Raw genomic sequence first — 17,229 nt, forward strand, 5'->3', positions numbered from 1 at the left:
TGTCGGTATTATTTTCTCAATTAAATATAAAAAAAACGACCTCATGAGGTCGTTATTTTTATTGTAATTCATTTTTTCCGGGAAAAATTCCGACCTCCGGAGGTCGGAATTTGGTTTTCCCGCTTTATTTTGCATAAAAACCGACTACTTGTAAATACTGACCTCCATTTGAGGTCGGAAATTTTTAGGTCGCTATTCTCTGTTTTTTGAGTAGTGTTAATCTTTGAGGTACTATTAGTGTATTTGATGTATTTTTTTTAGATTGTGGGTTTTTCCCATTAAATTGTAGCTACTGTGGGTTTAAAATTTTGTTGGTAGTTATGGTGTAATTGATTACTCTAGACCATATTTCTCTTGACATTGATGTTGGATTTCTTGTTCCATGAGTTTTTCAATCGGGTTTGAATAACCTTGCATTGATGATGTCTTCCTTTATTTCACCTATCGCTTGAGTAGGATGTGAGTAATTTCTGTTTCATTATTTTTGAAGAATTACGTTAAAGCAACAGGAAACAAGAGATACATTAGCATGAAAATGGAAAAAACTAAAATTTGCTACCGGTTGGTATTAGAACTTTTGACATGAAAATCTAAAACTTGATATCATTCTAGATCAGATAACCATAACCAATTGAACTCATAATAATACTTTATTAGCTCAACTAAAACAAATACAAGCATGATATCACTGATCCAAATAAATAGCTTCCATGGACATTATGTTAAAATGTAAAATAAATCACAAACCTATGAGTTCCTTAATTTTTATGTTTGTTGTAGCATTAGTTAAAAGAAAAAAATTAAAATTGTTCAAGGAAATCTACTTGAAGATTCAATGCCAATGAGTGTTCTGGCGGGCCCCTCAATTTCTTATTGTTGGTATACGAGATGAATTCACACTAGTAGGATCACACAACTACTTCCATGATTAAGTACCTGATTCAATAAGAAGTTTAGGTACTTATTTTACCTAAGTGTGATTGGTGCTGTAAATTTCTTAAGCAGCATATTGATGAGAATTGTGGATCGTGTAAAAGAAAAAGGTGGCAAAAGTTGGTTTGGAAAGAATATAAATAGCAACAGATTGGATTATTTCTACAGTGAACTTGTACATCTGTAATTTCCCTTATAATTTTGTTTAAAAGTATGAGTACAATATGATTAGTTAACTAGTTGAATACTTGTGTATCAATATTATTTGCCTTAAAATTATGTTTTATCACATTGAAAGAGTGTTCTGCCTTGATTTCTTATCAAAAAGAAAATCAGTAGGGATTCTTTTTGGAAATGAATTGAATCCTCAAGGCGACTTATTGGTGTGTTAGAATATGATCGGTACTTCATGTGAATTTAGTGACTATTTTTCATTTCTTGAATGTCCAATGTCCACATAAATTCGAAAGCATGATCGGCATTTTATGATTTTTCTACTTTTCCATTTAGTAGTTAAAAGTATCTTTGAAATTATTTCCTAGTCATAAATCTTGTAGTTCTTTAGGATAATATAAAGTAAATTGCTATTGAGTATGAGCTATTTTTAAAAGTATTTCTAATTGGTATGACATCTGATTTTCTAAATCTGTCTTATGAACATATAGTTTGGTAAATAATCTATCTTCTTGTAGGTAAAGAAGTGGTGATTACTTGTTCAACAGAATAAAAATGTAGAATTGTTCCATGGTGTGTAGGAGGATTAGAGCAGTTTTGTATTATTACCCAAGCCAAATATTGATTTTGAAACATCACTGAAGCAGGTAGTAATTGAACTCCCAAACAAAAAATTAAGATTACTTTCAAATACATATATAGATAACCAGTCAAAGTTGGCTTCAATTTTCATTTTAATACTACAACTAAGGCCAGCACATATCTAACACTCCAACCTTATCAATCATGTGACCTTCTAAGGTTGGAGCATTTAATAGTACTTGTCTTTATTAAAGTGTAGAAATGAAAAAGAAGTCAACTTTGACTATTAAGGAAAACAATGAAATGCTTGTTGTAGATGACACTGTGATTGCTATAGGTTTTAAACTACATATTCTTCATGTACTTTTTGAGATATGTTTGTTCATTTGTAAAACATTGTTGTCTTTTTTATTGCATAGTTTATAAAAAAATTGATTATTTTTATCTTTTCGTGCCACATAGATATCAATGAATAATTTAGATAGAAGTTGGATGAGTCTCAAATGAAGTGAATGCAGTGAAGTTTCCTGAAACATATCAGATCGTGTGGATGTGGAAGAGATGAAAATATCAGAGTACAAAAGCTATATACAGTAAGGTTATAAGGCGAGCAATTCTCAAGGCAATGCAGACTGAAATCAAAGAAATTGAATGCGAGCTTGAATTATTTTTTCTTCCAGCTTTTTTTTATATAATGGAAAATATGTCGATCCATTTTGTAAATGAAATTAGATTGGGTGGTCCAAAGCATCTTCGTTGGATGTATTCTACTGAGAGAAAATTGTGTAAATTCAAGGGTCTTATTTATAATCGACGTTATCCAGAAGCTTGTACAGCAGATGGGTTCGATGTTGGCAAGTTCTTGATCTTTAGTTCGATATACCTACCTGATGGACTGAAGACACCATTCAATCGCCTATCTTCCAGCAAAAACAATCAAGGTATGTCTTATATTCTTCTCCTTCTTTTTCTTCTTCTTCAACGCTGGCCTGATATGAAAGTGACGCCAAATTTTCTTGCTAAAAGGCAGACTACAATTCAACTTCTTATGTTAGTTGTGGCACTGTACATCTAGCTATCGGTATATATGTGAATTTAGAGAGACTCTAGTTTTAAAGAGCCTTTATCAATGTGTAGTTGAGTCAATGGGACATTTGGAAGATTAATTATGTTACCATGTTATCTTATCTTTATTTTTTAAAAGTATGATATTTTATTTCGCAAGCATATGATAAGATGATGTTGTTGGTGAGATTTTCAAAAAAGGAGTACATAGGAAAATCACATAATCAAATACTTCATTCCTTCATCCATCTTCAATTACAGCTTTTTCCAGTTGAATGTTGAGTTTTCTACAAACTTTTTGTGTCTAGATTTATCTGGATCAGCCCCTGTTTTTAGTTTTTAGGATAATTTAGGAAGAGAAGCTTGGAGTCTTCATTTCCTTTTCCAAATGGTTTTGTTGTGAAAAATTTAGTCTTTGAATCATTGTTCTCTCATAGTGTGTCATCTTAAATTGTGAAATTATTATGGCTCTTATTTGTTAGTGAAATTGTTGAATGGTTGGAAACGATAAATCTTTAGCACTAAAGGGCGGATCCATTGCTGACACAGATGAACAGTTGTTGTAAGTGCTAGTTTGTAGATAATTTGTGTGTGTATCTCAGCTCCTTGTACATGTACTCATTTGGAAAAAAATCAGTCTAGGCTCTCCAACTATGGTAGATCATTGCCCTCAGGTCGCAGCAACTATGTGTACTTGAATTCTCTTCTTTTTTAAAATAAAATTGCATTATAGACTGAGATGGAAAATATTGAAATGCAACAAAATGAAGATGGTAATGAGACAATTGATGCATTTGCTTCTGGAGTATTAAACTAAACTACTTTGAAAGGGAAAGTGGAACATAGTTTACTGTTGTTTGCATAGTTTAGGAGTATTGAACTAAACTTAAAATATTAATTTATTTATTAAGAGGTATTAAATTTGGAATACATATATTCATTTTGCTGGACTTGGAAACTTTTTTTTTTTTTGCAAAATGATCTATGTTTCTTGCACCTGAGGACCATTAAAAGAATCAATTTCTTTCATGTTTTCTAAATGGGATGTCCGAGGCTAATGTGGAATCGATCACAAGTGAAATTTCCACGATCTACCAGGTATGCAACTTATTTCCATCCAATATTCTGATTGATTTCTTATCTGAAAATTCTACCACCGAATGCACTGTCCACAATAATGTTTCTTTTGATTGTTTCTATAATTCAAACTAATAATTTATATTGAAATATCTTTTGTTGGTGTATTTATTGAGGTTTCAGATTATGATTCTTATTCTTTTGCCCCTACTACTTTATGGACTCAGTAGGTATGATACAATTGTTAGTGACTTGTCTAAGCGCATTTAGCAATTTGAAAGTTGGATCTTAAGAATGTTAATTTGTGCGATTCAGCATTAAGAATATCAAGATCATTTACATTGCTTTCTGTATTTTTTATTGTTATCACTTATGGCCGTTATGTTTAGATATCTTTAAAAAGTTATACTTGCTTCTCAGGAATACTTGTCTCGTACTGACATATTGAGATTTGTTTATTAGTTTCTTAATCACACAACATACCTTTTCTGACCAATGAGACTATACCTCAATAATAATTGTTTTCTTGTTCCATTGTTGTAAATTATAAATTAACTTACTTGGATTAACGCCTAAAATTATCGTTTCCCCCTTGCAGATTGTTGGTTGCACGTTTGGTTCTTAGATTATCAATGAAGAGATTCTGGCATCATGTTCTAGAGATCCACGTGGCAATGAGCAGTAAGAATTTACCTCGTATTTTATCTTAAGACAACTTTTTCAGTCTAATTTTCTACAGAAAAGTTTTTTTTGAATAATTTCTCTAGAGACAACAGTAAATTTGAATCTGGAACTGGTGTTAGCTTAATTTTCTTGCACCACCTGTTGTGTTACCTGCAAAAATGCCAAGTTCAAAAAAGTCTTCTGTCTAACCCGCTAACGTTACTTCAAGATGCTTGTTCCCTAACAAGGGTTTAACAGAAGCTAAGTGGAACAATTTGAGTCTTTGATAATAGTGCGAATCAAAATTTTGTTTCTCAAAGTATTTCATTGAAGATGGACCTCAATAATAATTGTTTTCTTATTCCTTGAGTTAATGTTGTATTATCTTTTTTTTATGGGAAGGTAGAGAATCTTATTAATAAGTACCATGAAGGTACTCCAAAAAGTACATCAGAAAGGGGAACATCATTCTAAATATTGGAGGAGCACAAAAGAACTAATAGCTATGAAAAATCAGATATAGGAGCCTTCCTATACCATATGTACATATTATTTAAGCACATGAATTTGACTTGTTGAATACCTATTATCCTCTCCATTCAAGTGAACCAGAAAAACAAGCATGGATAGCAATCCAGTAATGCCTATTATCCTTTGATTTAGATTGTTTGTACCAGCTGCATTGGGAAGTTTTATGAATCCTGCCATGACCCAGTGAACACCAGAAATGGTAGGTAACATGGTCCAGATCTGTCTAGTAAAAGCACAATGGAGAAGTAGATGATTCAAAGATTCAACTGCTTCTTCACAAAGGGGTCAGCCGATTTCTTTATTAAACTTTTCATGTGGAAAAATTATGGTCCATGTATGAGAGAAATAACCCTTTGTATTTTTCTTTTTTAAAAAGAAGTTATGTGGTAGTATAGGTTATGTCCAGAAAGAGTAAAAATTAGGAGTTGTATGAATTCTTTTCCCGTTTCATTTTTGAACTTCCTCTTTCTTTAATTGTTGATCCTTTTGAAATTGTAGGTGAACAAAATGAGCAAAGCGGGGATGAAAGCAGTGAAGACCTTACTTAAAGAGAATTGGTTTATCTATATCTACAAACATTCTAAGACTATTTTTACTTTTGGCCTAATTTTTGTGAACTTAGATGAATGCTAACTTTGGAACATTTTAGGACTATTTTTATGTTTAGGCTTAATTTTTGTGAACATCAATGTATGTTAACTTTTGAATTGTCAATCAATATCATGTGTTTTTATCTTTAATATATGGATGCTACTAGTTGAAGTACATATTTATTTATTATTTTCTATCATTGTATTATAATTTATTTCAAAAATACATAATATATACAGTGGCTACAATAGCCTGCAATAAGAATTAAAAAAGCCTATTGAAATAACTTAATAATATTGTTGCAATAGTTTAGAAGAACCGTTGTAATAGCTTAGACTGAGTTGTATAATAAAGTTGTTTTGAAAGATCGATTGCAACGGTTTCAAATTGTTGGAATAAATCTGTCGTAACGGTTCGCAACTGTGGCATTAACCGTAGAAAAGTGTCGTCATAGACTACAGAATAACTGTTGCTATAGACAGGTGTGTTGCAACGATTTTTAAACTGTTGCATAAAACCGATACTATAGACATATCGCAACAGGCTTGTATGCAACACACCCTTTTCCGTTGCCATAATGCAATTGCAACACTCTTTGAGTCTATGGCAATGAATTTTCTGCTGTTGCAACAAACCTATTTTCTAGTAGTGACCTCCACCTTTCAAGAGGATCAACAATTCACGCACAATTCTACTTTAACATGAAATTAGCCATAACTTGCCCTCTCAAGGCCATGTTCACAAATCCTCAGTTCACCAACAATTCACCATAATTAGGCATAGATGATGATACAATTCAACAATCTATATTAATCTAGGCATAAATCCATCAACATTCATTCATGATCAACAAACTCACTTCATAAGGCACAATTTAGGAATTGAGAGAAATCATGGGTTCATAGAGTATTTTCATCTTAAATCATCAATTAAACATCAATATAATCATAACTTATCATTTGAAAACGTTTCATGCAAGAACCCATGAGATTGAGTAAAACCCTTGGTTTTTGTGAAACTTGAAAAAACTTCTTTGAAATTGACTCTAGGGTGAAAGCTAATCCTAGATGAAGGATCACCATACCTTTTCTAAGATTCCCCAAGAAATTTGTTGAAGAAAACACCTAGAATCCAAACCCTAGCTCCCACTTCTTCTTCTTCTTCTTTGGGAACTTCTAGAGAGTGAATTTTTGGAAGGAAGAACTTTTGTTTTGATTTGGGGAAATAATGAGTGAATGACTTGTTTTAGGACTTAAAACTATATATACTAGTGATATAAAACAATTAAAATCAACCCCACACAATAAACAATTAAAATGAAATTACTAAAAACTCCCTAAATGAGGCAGCCTCACAGGGACAACCCCCACTTTGACGGTTCGTGAGGGGCACCACGGCTCCTGGTGGTGCCCGTGGTCCCCTAGGTAGTGTGCCTCCCAACTTTGCCAAGCCCTCCAAGGCCAAGGCAAGTCCACGGAATCTCCCACGATCCGTGGTCAACACCACGAGTCGTGGTGATGCTCGTGAACAGGGAGGCAACATCTAGGCAAAGTTGCCTTGCCTCCTTTGAGGCTAAGTGAGCTCCACGCCCACTTTGACGGACCGTCCAGGGCACCACGGCTCGTGGTGGTGCCCGTGGTCTTGGGGCAGTGGCTCCCTCAACTTTCAACATCTCCCACCAACCTAAGGCAACCCCACAAGCCTTCCCACGGCCCGTGGTCATGACCACGAGTCGTGAAGTGGCTCGTAAAGGAGAGCCTTGGCTTGGCACCTTACTAGGGCTTACTGCCTAGCCACCACGGGTGGCACCACGACTCGTTGTGACCACCACGGGTCGTGAAGACCCTCGTGGCCTATGGAGCTAGTAGCTAGGCTAAGTTTTAGGTAGCCTACGTTCCCAAACCATGTCCTACACCCAAAACCCTTAGCCCTTGCCCTTAACTCTAGACGTTAACCCCCACGCTTAGGCTCTAGTTTAACCTATCATTTTTCGAGTAATTACACTACAACAAGTCATCTCAAAGGCAAAAGACAAATCAACATATGTACAAAATGAGACATGCTGGTCCAGGAAACTAAGCGCTCACTCCTCTTTGATATCCATAAGTTGCAAAAGACGGGACGAACGATTACCGCTTGTAGCTTATACTAGGACCTACATAACGAAAAGAAGCATAGTGTAACATAAGTACCAAAACAACGTACTCAGTAGGCATCATAGGCCGACTAATCAATAAAGGTAAAAACAATCAGAAAAAATAGAGTCTAGACACAAACAGAGGTTGAGGCAAATATGAAAATAAAGAACACGAGCATACCAAAAGTAAATCTAAGTACTTCTACACTAAACATAATTGGACCCCCATAATCCCAGAAGGTACACTCGTGCACAGGTTTAATAAAATCCGAACAGACCCCCATAAGCCTAACAGGTACAAAGAATAACTAAGTCTATAAGAAAGAAGAATAACCCATATCAGAATCCATAAACATTACCCAGGTTCCAAGCCAAAGTAACCAAGAACCAGTAAACTCCCAGCCTAGCTAGGAGGAGTGACAATCAACCCAACTAGTCAACCCCCAGCCCCGCTAGCAAAAGTGACAATCAACTGAGACCGCCTAATCATACAGTCCACTCCTAGGGGCGTAAACCACCGAGTTAGAAAGAGTGACTCGGGGGCGTGTCAACTCCGTAGAAGATCTCAGATATCTAGGTCACCCAGCTAGTATACTCCGAGGGGCATTAGCTGTCCAGCTAGAAAGAGTGTCTGGAGGCTTATTGAGTCCAAAGAGAATCTCACGTAGGTTCCAAGAAACCGTGGATCGACGTTCACTCTCAATGATATCACAAAAGGCTCCAATCCGGAAGCACTCTAATACCAAGAAGGTACATAACCTCTAGTAACGCCTCAAAGTTGAAAAAGTAGGGAGAGAAAACAGAAGGGCTAACAAGTAGCGCAACAACCTAAACTAAGGCTCTTTCTATCAGACCCAAGTATGCTATTCCAGTCAACAAGGACCTAGTCCATCCAAACTACATCAGAGACATACAAAATTCACAAGTTGTTAGGTCTAAGCCAACACTAGTCTATCCTAGAATATGCCCACAACATGGTGATAATGCTCAAATATCCTCTTTAAAACCAATTAAAAGGGACAACGGTCCTGTTCAATAAAACCCCAACGACGAGGTAGAGTCGAATCCCAAAGAAAATGGTATACTATAGAATTATTATCAGGAAATTCGAATGTAAAATTGCTCATTTGTAAGAGTAAGAACAGTTGGGTGGATGATTCCACCAATTTAATAAACAGATTTGGTTATTAATTGTCATAGCTAAACTAAAACTTCGGAGAATTCAAGAGTTAACAAGCGATCTAGAGGTGCGGGAATGAGAAATAGATTTCACATATGGGTAATTGTGCTACTCTATAGTGATGGACATTCATGAATAGGCTAGGTCATCTTCAATGATTCTAATCATCTTTCGATCTCAAAGCATCTATGCATATAATCTTAATTCGGTCTAATCTAAATGACAATCTAAACAATCTGATATCTTACTCTATTCTCTCTATTGATCCATAAATAGGGAAACTAGATCCGGCCCACAACCTCTATTTTCAAGCAAGTTCAGACAACAAACCTAAATTTCTAGTATTGGACTAATTACTCACTCTAATAAATCTCTTTCGAGCATAGACCAGAGACCGGAAGTAGGAATTAAGTTAGCAACACCTTAACCTATAAATTAACCTCATGCTAATTAGCCCAAATTCATGTATGAAAATCAACAATATGAAGCATAACACAATACACACTACATTAAATCAACACCCAATCCCCATAATTGCACCCCTAGATCTTAGGGTTGACCTCATGCTAATTAGCCCAAATTCATGTATGAACATCCAACCTCATAATTGCACCCCTAGGTCTTGGGGTCCACCTAATGCTAATTAGCCAAAATTCATGTGTGAACATCAGCAATACGAAGCATAACATAATACATACTACATTAAATCAACACCCAATCTCATAATTGCACCCCTAGATCTTGGGATTTTAGCCACCTATCACAAAAGGCAAAGAAAATATACCTTCCATGAAATAAGCAATGGATAACATGAAATTAAGAAATTACAAATAAACCCACTTTGGATTAAACTTCAATTTATCAAATTCAAGAGCAAAGTTGAAAAACTCCAAAAGCTAGAAAGTGTTCTTCACAAAGGTCAAGTGTTCTCTCAAAATATTTCTCACTCTTTCTAATTTTCAGAATTATCTCATTTCTCTCTCCTTCGAGCTATATATAGTTTTCTAAAATTTAGATCAAATCACAATGTGCGTTTTATTTGGCGATATTAGTCAGGCTACCCGAACTCGTTCGGTGAATCTCCTCTTGTTCTTCAGCTCACTTTTTCATGCTCTATGGGTTATGTATTTGAACCTCAATCGGCAAACTCGTTTGAGTCTGCCTTTCACATTTACTGAATCGTTGATTACAACATTGGTTTGCCTCTCAAACAATCATTTCTTTTCTTTGCATTGTCATTTTTGGCGACGTTCAGCAAGGTCATCTTTCTTCTTTGGCGCATCCCCTTCTCTATTGGACTTAGACAACCTTTTTCGATAGACACAAGTGTTGTGCACTGTCATTTTGGGTGAGGTCATGCTCACTGGGAGTTCTCCTTTCACGTTTGGCGATCAACAATGTATACTTTGCAAATTTTTTTGCATTTTTGGCCATTTTTTAAAACATCAATCCTTGCCTTGTCCATTTTCCTTCATAGCTGCAAATAATAAACATATCATCATAATAACAAAATTAGACATAGAGTACACTCATTAATAAGCTAAATAGAACTCAAATGAGGCAAATCTACAACTCGTCAATACCCCCAACTTAAACATTTACTTGTCCTCAAGTAAATCAAGAATACAATTAGCTCAATAAGGGTGTCTACAACAGTATTCAATGAGAGCTAACATGGAAGTGTTATAACAACATTACTCTCAACAATATGCTTCACTCAATAATGATAAAAAAAACTTCAAATGGTGACTAGCATGTCTCAACACAAGCTCAAGCTCACATTATCTTCTAATCTAATGCAAGACCATGTTTCTATAAATGCATTCAAGTGCCCTCACATCAAGAATAATTTCATGCTCTCACAAAGTAAATCAAAAAATATATAAGGAATCAATGAAACTCTCGCTCTCTCAAAAGAGAAACACATGCAAGTTTTTCCCTAAAGGTTTGCCCATATTTTCAATAATCACACAACCTAGTTCATGTACGATCTCAGGGGTCTTTTAGGCTTGTAAAGGGGTTGACGGTTAAAGTATGGTCAATTTGGCTCAGCGACTTTATCTTTTTAAAGCATTGTTGCAATCATCTTCTCCACTTCTCAAGTTCTTTTCATTCTTTTTCATTTGAGAACTGAAACTTTGACTTTTCACTCAATTTATTTGGAATCCCCTTTATTTCATCACGTCTCTTTTTCATTTCCATTTTTGAAGATGCTTTCTCAACAAATATATATATATATATATATATATATATATGGGGAGGGGTTCCTTCTTTTTGTAACAAACTCCAAAGTTGAGTCTCATTTCATCTTTCTTTGCTCTTCACTTGGCTTTCATTCCTCCTTCCTTTCCACACCACCAACTTATGCTTTTGGCTTAAGTTGGTTATCCAAACATAATTGTCACTCCCTGAGACACTCAGGACGTGACCGGCACTCGAGAACCGTTGTTGGCCCCCAAGCGAACCCTTGGTCTGGTTGACTACTTAGCGGAAGACTTACTCAAGTAAAATGGGGACTCCAAATACCAAAATTAACTCATAATGTCTTAAAACAACTTAACTCAATATATGTTTGAAAATACTTAAATAAACATAGGTAATCAACTCAAAGTCTCAAAACATCAACAAGGGAAAAGTTTCATTTTTCACAATTTCAATTAAACTTTCAGCAACTAACGTAGTTGTATCATATTTCAACAATTGCTATGAAAGTTTTAGCAAGAAACTTACTTATTATAGCAGATTCAATTAACATCACAATCAAATATAGCTTATATTCTTAAATTAGACTAACAACACTCTATTTATCATTAAATATGATTGATACAATTAATTAATGATCAATTTACTCAATTTAAATTGATTACATGTGAAATTCAGTGTAGAAGTAAAGAAACTGAAGAGGTCTCAATTATGTAAATGACTTTTTAAAATAAAATTAAAGATAATAATTGAAAAAAATAAAATAAAAGGGAGAAAAAATAAATATGATCCTTAATCAAAAGGGCATGTCATATCACATTTTCTATATCTTGACTAGCCTAACAACATCCTATTTATTATCAAATGTAATTGATCGAATCAAGTAATGATCAATTTATTCATCAATTGATATGAAAGGAATAACATATGACACCACTAACGACATTACCATATGACCTACGGTTATTGGGTTTAGTACTCTGGGGGGGGGGGGGGATGGAGCTTTCTTATTTGTTAAGAATCTTACTATTGTAATCTATAAATAGTTTACGCTACTCATTTTTATAGATACAAACCACTAATAATCGGATAAAGTAATATACGAATTCTTAACTTCATATAAATTTTAGTATACCATTTAAACATGGCGAAATGATCTAATGGACCCTTGTACTTATATGTGTTTGTATTTTGGATCCTTTTACTTAACTTTTTACCAACTAAACCCTTAAACTCAATCAAAAGATGATTTTTAAACCTCTTCTATCATGTTTGTAGCCCATTCTCCCTTAAATAGATGACATGTCAAATCCATGTCATATAAATTAATAACACATCATAGTTAACTTCATTAACAATTTTTAAAAATTATTAACCAAAATATTAAATAAAAGGTAAATAATTCTTTAAAGTAAATTCTTATTTCTCTCACCTTCCTCCAACTTCCGTCCACCTCCCCCGACCAACAACCACCACCACCACCACCACCTACACCCTCATATTCTCTTTTTCTTCCATTTAAACTTGTATTCATACAAAAAAAAAAGAGGGTTTCTTCCATTTAAACTTGTCTTCGTACAAAAAAAGAGGGACATTGAAAATGAAAATTTTAAATCTTAAATTAGATTTAAATTAATCTTCCTTTATTTCCTTTTCTTTTCCTTCCTTTGTAAGCCTTTTGTATTTGAACATTTTACTCTTTAATGGTAGTATTTGGTGAAACTAAAATAGAAATTTAAAAAATGAAAAAAAGAAAGAATTGGGTCTACTAATGGAGTGGGGTGGCTGAAAAAGGGAGTTGAGGCAAAGATGGGGTGGGGGATAGTTGAAGCCTGAAAGAGGAGGTTGGGGATGGCTAAAAAAGGGGGTTAGGGCAGATATGGGGGGTGAGGGATGGCTGAAAAGGGGGGTTGGGATGGTGGGTGGGCTCATGCGTGTGGTTACACTCTCTCGCCAACTCATTCATTTTAATGTCACATAAGTATGGTCAATGGTAAGAAGGGTTTGATATAGAGCAACTTTCTCATATAATAAACATAAAAATCATATTTGTATGTTCTAATTATAGTTTGCATAATTGCGCTCCATAGCAAATTTTATGTTTGCTATGGAGCTTTTGATTTGTATAATTCTCTAGATACATCCAATTTTATACAAATTGTTTAGTTTTGTATAAATTCATTTATACATTGTAATTTGTATAATAAGATATGTATTTGTATAATTATAAGTGTATAGGACGAATATATATATATATATTTGTATTTGTATATACACTTTTCTCCGCTTTATACAAACACAAACGCATTTTATACATTTTATATCAAAATGTATAAAATGGCTAATTGTATACCGAAAATGGCTAATTGTATACCGAATCAGATGACAAGAATATGAGATGTTTGCTACGAATTACAAATAACATAAAATATGACTATAACATTTAATTTGAATTAATAGTTTGTTATTTTATACAATTTTCCCTTATATTGTGTTTTAATGAGTTTAAGAGCTCAATTGATGAATGGGTAAGTAGAAGAGTCCATAATACAAACGCATACAAGTATAAGAGTCCATCAAATTTATACTCCCTCAGTCCCATATTAGTTGATTACTTTTCTTTTTACGCGCATATTAAGAAATCATAAATGAAAAGATAGTTTTACTAATTTACCCCTTAAAAAAACTCTTGGGAATTTTACAAATAAATTTGAAAACTTTCAAAAGGAATTAATTGCAATGGTAATGTAGCAAAAATTTTAATCAATATCTTTTTAATTTAGTATGGTGATCAACTAATATGTTACAACTATTTTAGTAAGATGGTCCCTTAATATGAGACGGGGAGTAATATTGGAATTTCAATTAAGCATAACTTTGAAAATAGATATAAATCATGCTTATTACAACAACAAAAAAATATTCTCTGTTCCAATTTATATAACTTACTCTTTTTTTTAGTCAGTCTCAAAAATAATAACACATTTCTATATTAAGTAATAATTTAACTTTAAAATTTCTATTTTACCCTTAATGAAATAATTTATAATATTACAAATTTCTATCATTCATTTTAGACCACGAATCTTAAAGATCTTTCTTTCTTTCTTAAACTCTATGATGAATCAAACTATCTCACATAAAATGAGACGGAGGGAGTAGTATGCCTTAAATGAGCAACCAAGGTTATTCATAGGACACACATTATTTTTGTCACTATGCCCTCAAATGATTAGGCAGTATCTGTTCCGTACAAATGAACCAATCATTCACCTCCACTTCTGTACGATAACGTTGTTGCCCTGCCCCTATTGTGGAATGTTTTTCTTTTCCTAAATGTATAAACAGACAAAATTTGTTGTACTATTATTATTCTGAAATCACAAATTTACCCCTACCCTTTTGGTGTTTAAAATATTATCCACTCCATAACAATTCAAAAACTATAAAAACTCTGTCACTACGTCTCTATTGTGATAGAAAAAAAAAAAACAGAGGACTAAATTTCTTTTGTTAAAAGTGATAAAAATGGTGTCTTTAAGAACTTTTACTGTGACTCTGTTGATTTTCTTGGTGGTTTTTGCACCGTTTGTTCTAAGCTTTCATCAATGTAAGGCCTCTCTCCTCCTCTTTCTTAAATGTTGTTAAAAATTCATGTTTTTCTATTCGGAGCAACATATATGTCTCATGTGTAAACAAGAATGTTACATGTTGTTTTTCAGTTTCTCAACAAGAAAAAGGGGGCTTTCCAGATGAAGAGAATCAGGTATTAATTTATTAGTTTATTACATTCAAAAAAGGGTTTTATTTGAAAAGAAAAGTTCATTTTTTTGTGTTTTTGTTGTATTTTTTTAAACAGGGAGAAAGGAAGAAAATGGGAACAGAGGAAGATTGTGCAAGACAAATTCCAACAGGACCTGACCCTCTTCATCATAACCGTCAGCATCCATCAAAACCATGACGATGATATTCATTATAACACAACTCATGAGTGCTCACTCTCACATTCTGTCAAATCTTTTTAATTAATTACTAAGATAGTACTAAGTTTATGTTTATGTTTATGTTCACAAATGTTGTCTAATTATCTTACTTAGAGCTGGCTAAAGCTTTTGCTCCTAATTTCAGTAGTTCTTTAATTCAGTTAGTTGACCACTTTCTTGTTCTATCTGTTGTTGATTTGTGATTGTCTATAAGTGTTCAAGCTGGAAAAAAGATGTATTTTGGCATAGCCTTCATTATGTTTACATCAAATTTGAAGAATATTTAGTTATTCGTTTTTATAGCAACTCAATAAATACATGACATATATCTTTCTATAACTGTTATTATTGAACCATAGTAAGTTAATTAACACTCATTGTTATGTCAACTTTATCACTAATCATAGTAAATAAATTATAGTTTTGGAATAATTGGATTTTTTCTATTAAAAAGGCTGCATTTGGAACACTGATAAAATAAAATATGGATAACTGGCAGAAGGTGTGCTTTGGCAGGAAATTTTGCTTTTTTCACACTTCTCTAATTATGAAAACTCATATTTTGATCGGTCATCCATCACTTAAAAATGTGAATTTGGAATCAAATCAACATTGCCCTTTTTTGTTTATATTACAAATAAAAGTTGATTAAAATGCATCCCAAAAGTGTGTGGAAAGCTGACAGAAGATATTCTTTGGGGCTGCAAGCCTGAGGCCAAAGTATCCTTCTTCACCCTGCCATTTCATATACCAAAAGGGATAGGAAATAATCCATACAAGACAGGGGGAGGGGGAAACATAAACAACAAAATTTCACTAATTTTTGACTTGCGCGCACCTCAAATAATTTTATTGGGTTATACGTTACCTCCAACCAGCACAAGTACAAACATAACTCTATCCATCAAGACTTGGACAAAACAAAACAAATCACCTAAATATTATTACTTATGTTGGAAATTGAACATGTTACCTCATGTACGTTGAACTTGAGTTTTATCTCTCAAACCAATTTAATTCAAAACAAGTTGAGTCAAATATTTCTAATTAAGGTCGATCAAAGCTCAGACTAAACCAAGATCATACACACACAAATCGAGTCAAATCAAGTAGCCAAGATCTTACACACACAAATCGAGTCAAATCAAATAATCAAGCTCATACACACACAAATAGAGTCAAATCAAGTATTATACACACACAAGAATTTTCACAGTATCGTGTGTGTCTATATATGTGTGTGTGAGAGAGAGAAGGGGGTTTTCAATGCAACCTTTGATGACTTGACAATACTCCGAAAAAACATTTGATGATGACATCATGAACCAGGTTCACAAGCATGTACCAGACATATAATAAGAAGGTGTCACCTCCACTACACCCGCTAACCAATCCCTTCCTCCCCAACCGTCATCTCCGACCCGGCCATCCTCTCCCCTCCCGCCCTACACCTCTTGTGATCCCTTTAGCCCTTTACCTTCTCCACCCCCTTATGAAAACCCTAACCTAAGTCTCCTTTTCCCAATGTCAACTCCCGTCCAACCATTGTCTCCACCACGTTCCATCGAGGTCGCTCTCTCCACACCCACCAATACTCCAATACTCCCACCATCTACTCTCCCCTCTAGTACAAACCCCACAGCCTCACCAAATCTTGACATTGATGATATTCCCCTAAGTCAACTTCCACAAAATGTCCCCAGAAGATCCTGCAAGCATGTTACTGTAAAATAGACCAACTTTAGAGTCCCTCTCACTTGAAGCGCCAATCAAGACCAACTCAATTAGGCTGCCGAGTCAAGTAGAAACGTCGTTGTACTGGTAAGTATCTGGTTCACTCTCCTGTTGTTCTTGATGCTGACCCTGAGGAGACTCCTGATTTTGTACCATCTGATTCCTCACCCCTTCCTAAAAATAATTAGGGAAAATATGGCCAAGTTCTTGGAAATGGGGAAGGAAAGATATTTTGGGTCTAAAGCGGTTCTGAGAGGTAAGACGCTTGATCCTAAGGTTAGGTCTTTACCTACAGTCCAAAAGGTTCTTATGTTGTTGCAATTTTGGGGATGGGCTGATCTGTTGATATACCGTGAGTTTACGGTATTTCTACTACA

The sequence above is a fragment of the Solanum tuberosum genome, unplaced genomic scaffold (assembly GCF_000226075.1).
Source record: "Solanum tuberosum cultivar DM 1-3 516 R44 unplaced genomic scaffold, SolTub_3.0 scf00343, whole genome shotgun sequence".
Lineage (NCBI taxonomy): Eukaryota > Viridiplantae > Streptophyta > Magnoliopsida > Solanales > Solanaceae > Solanum > Solanum tuberosum.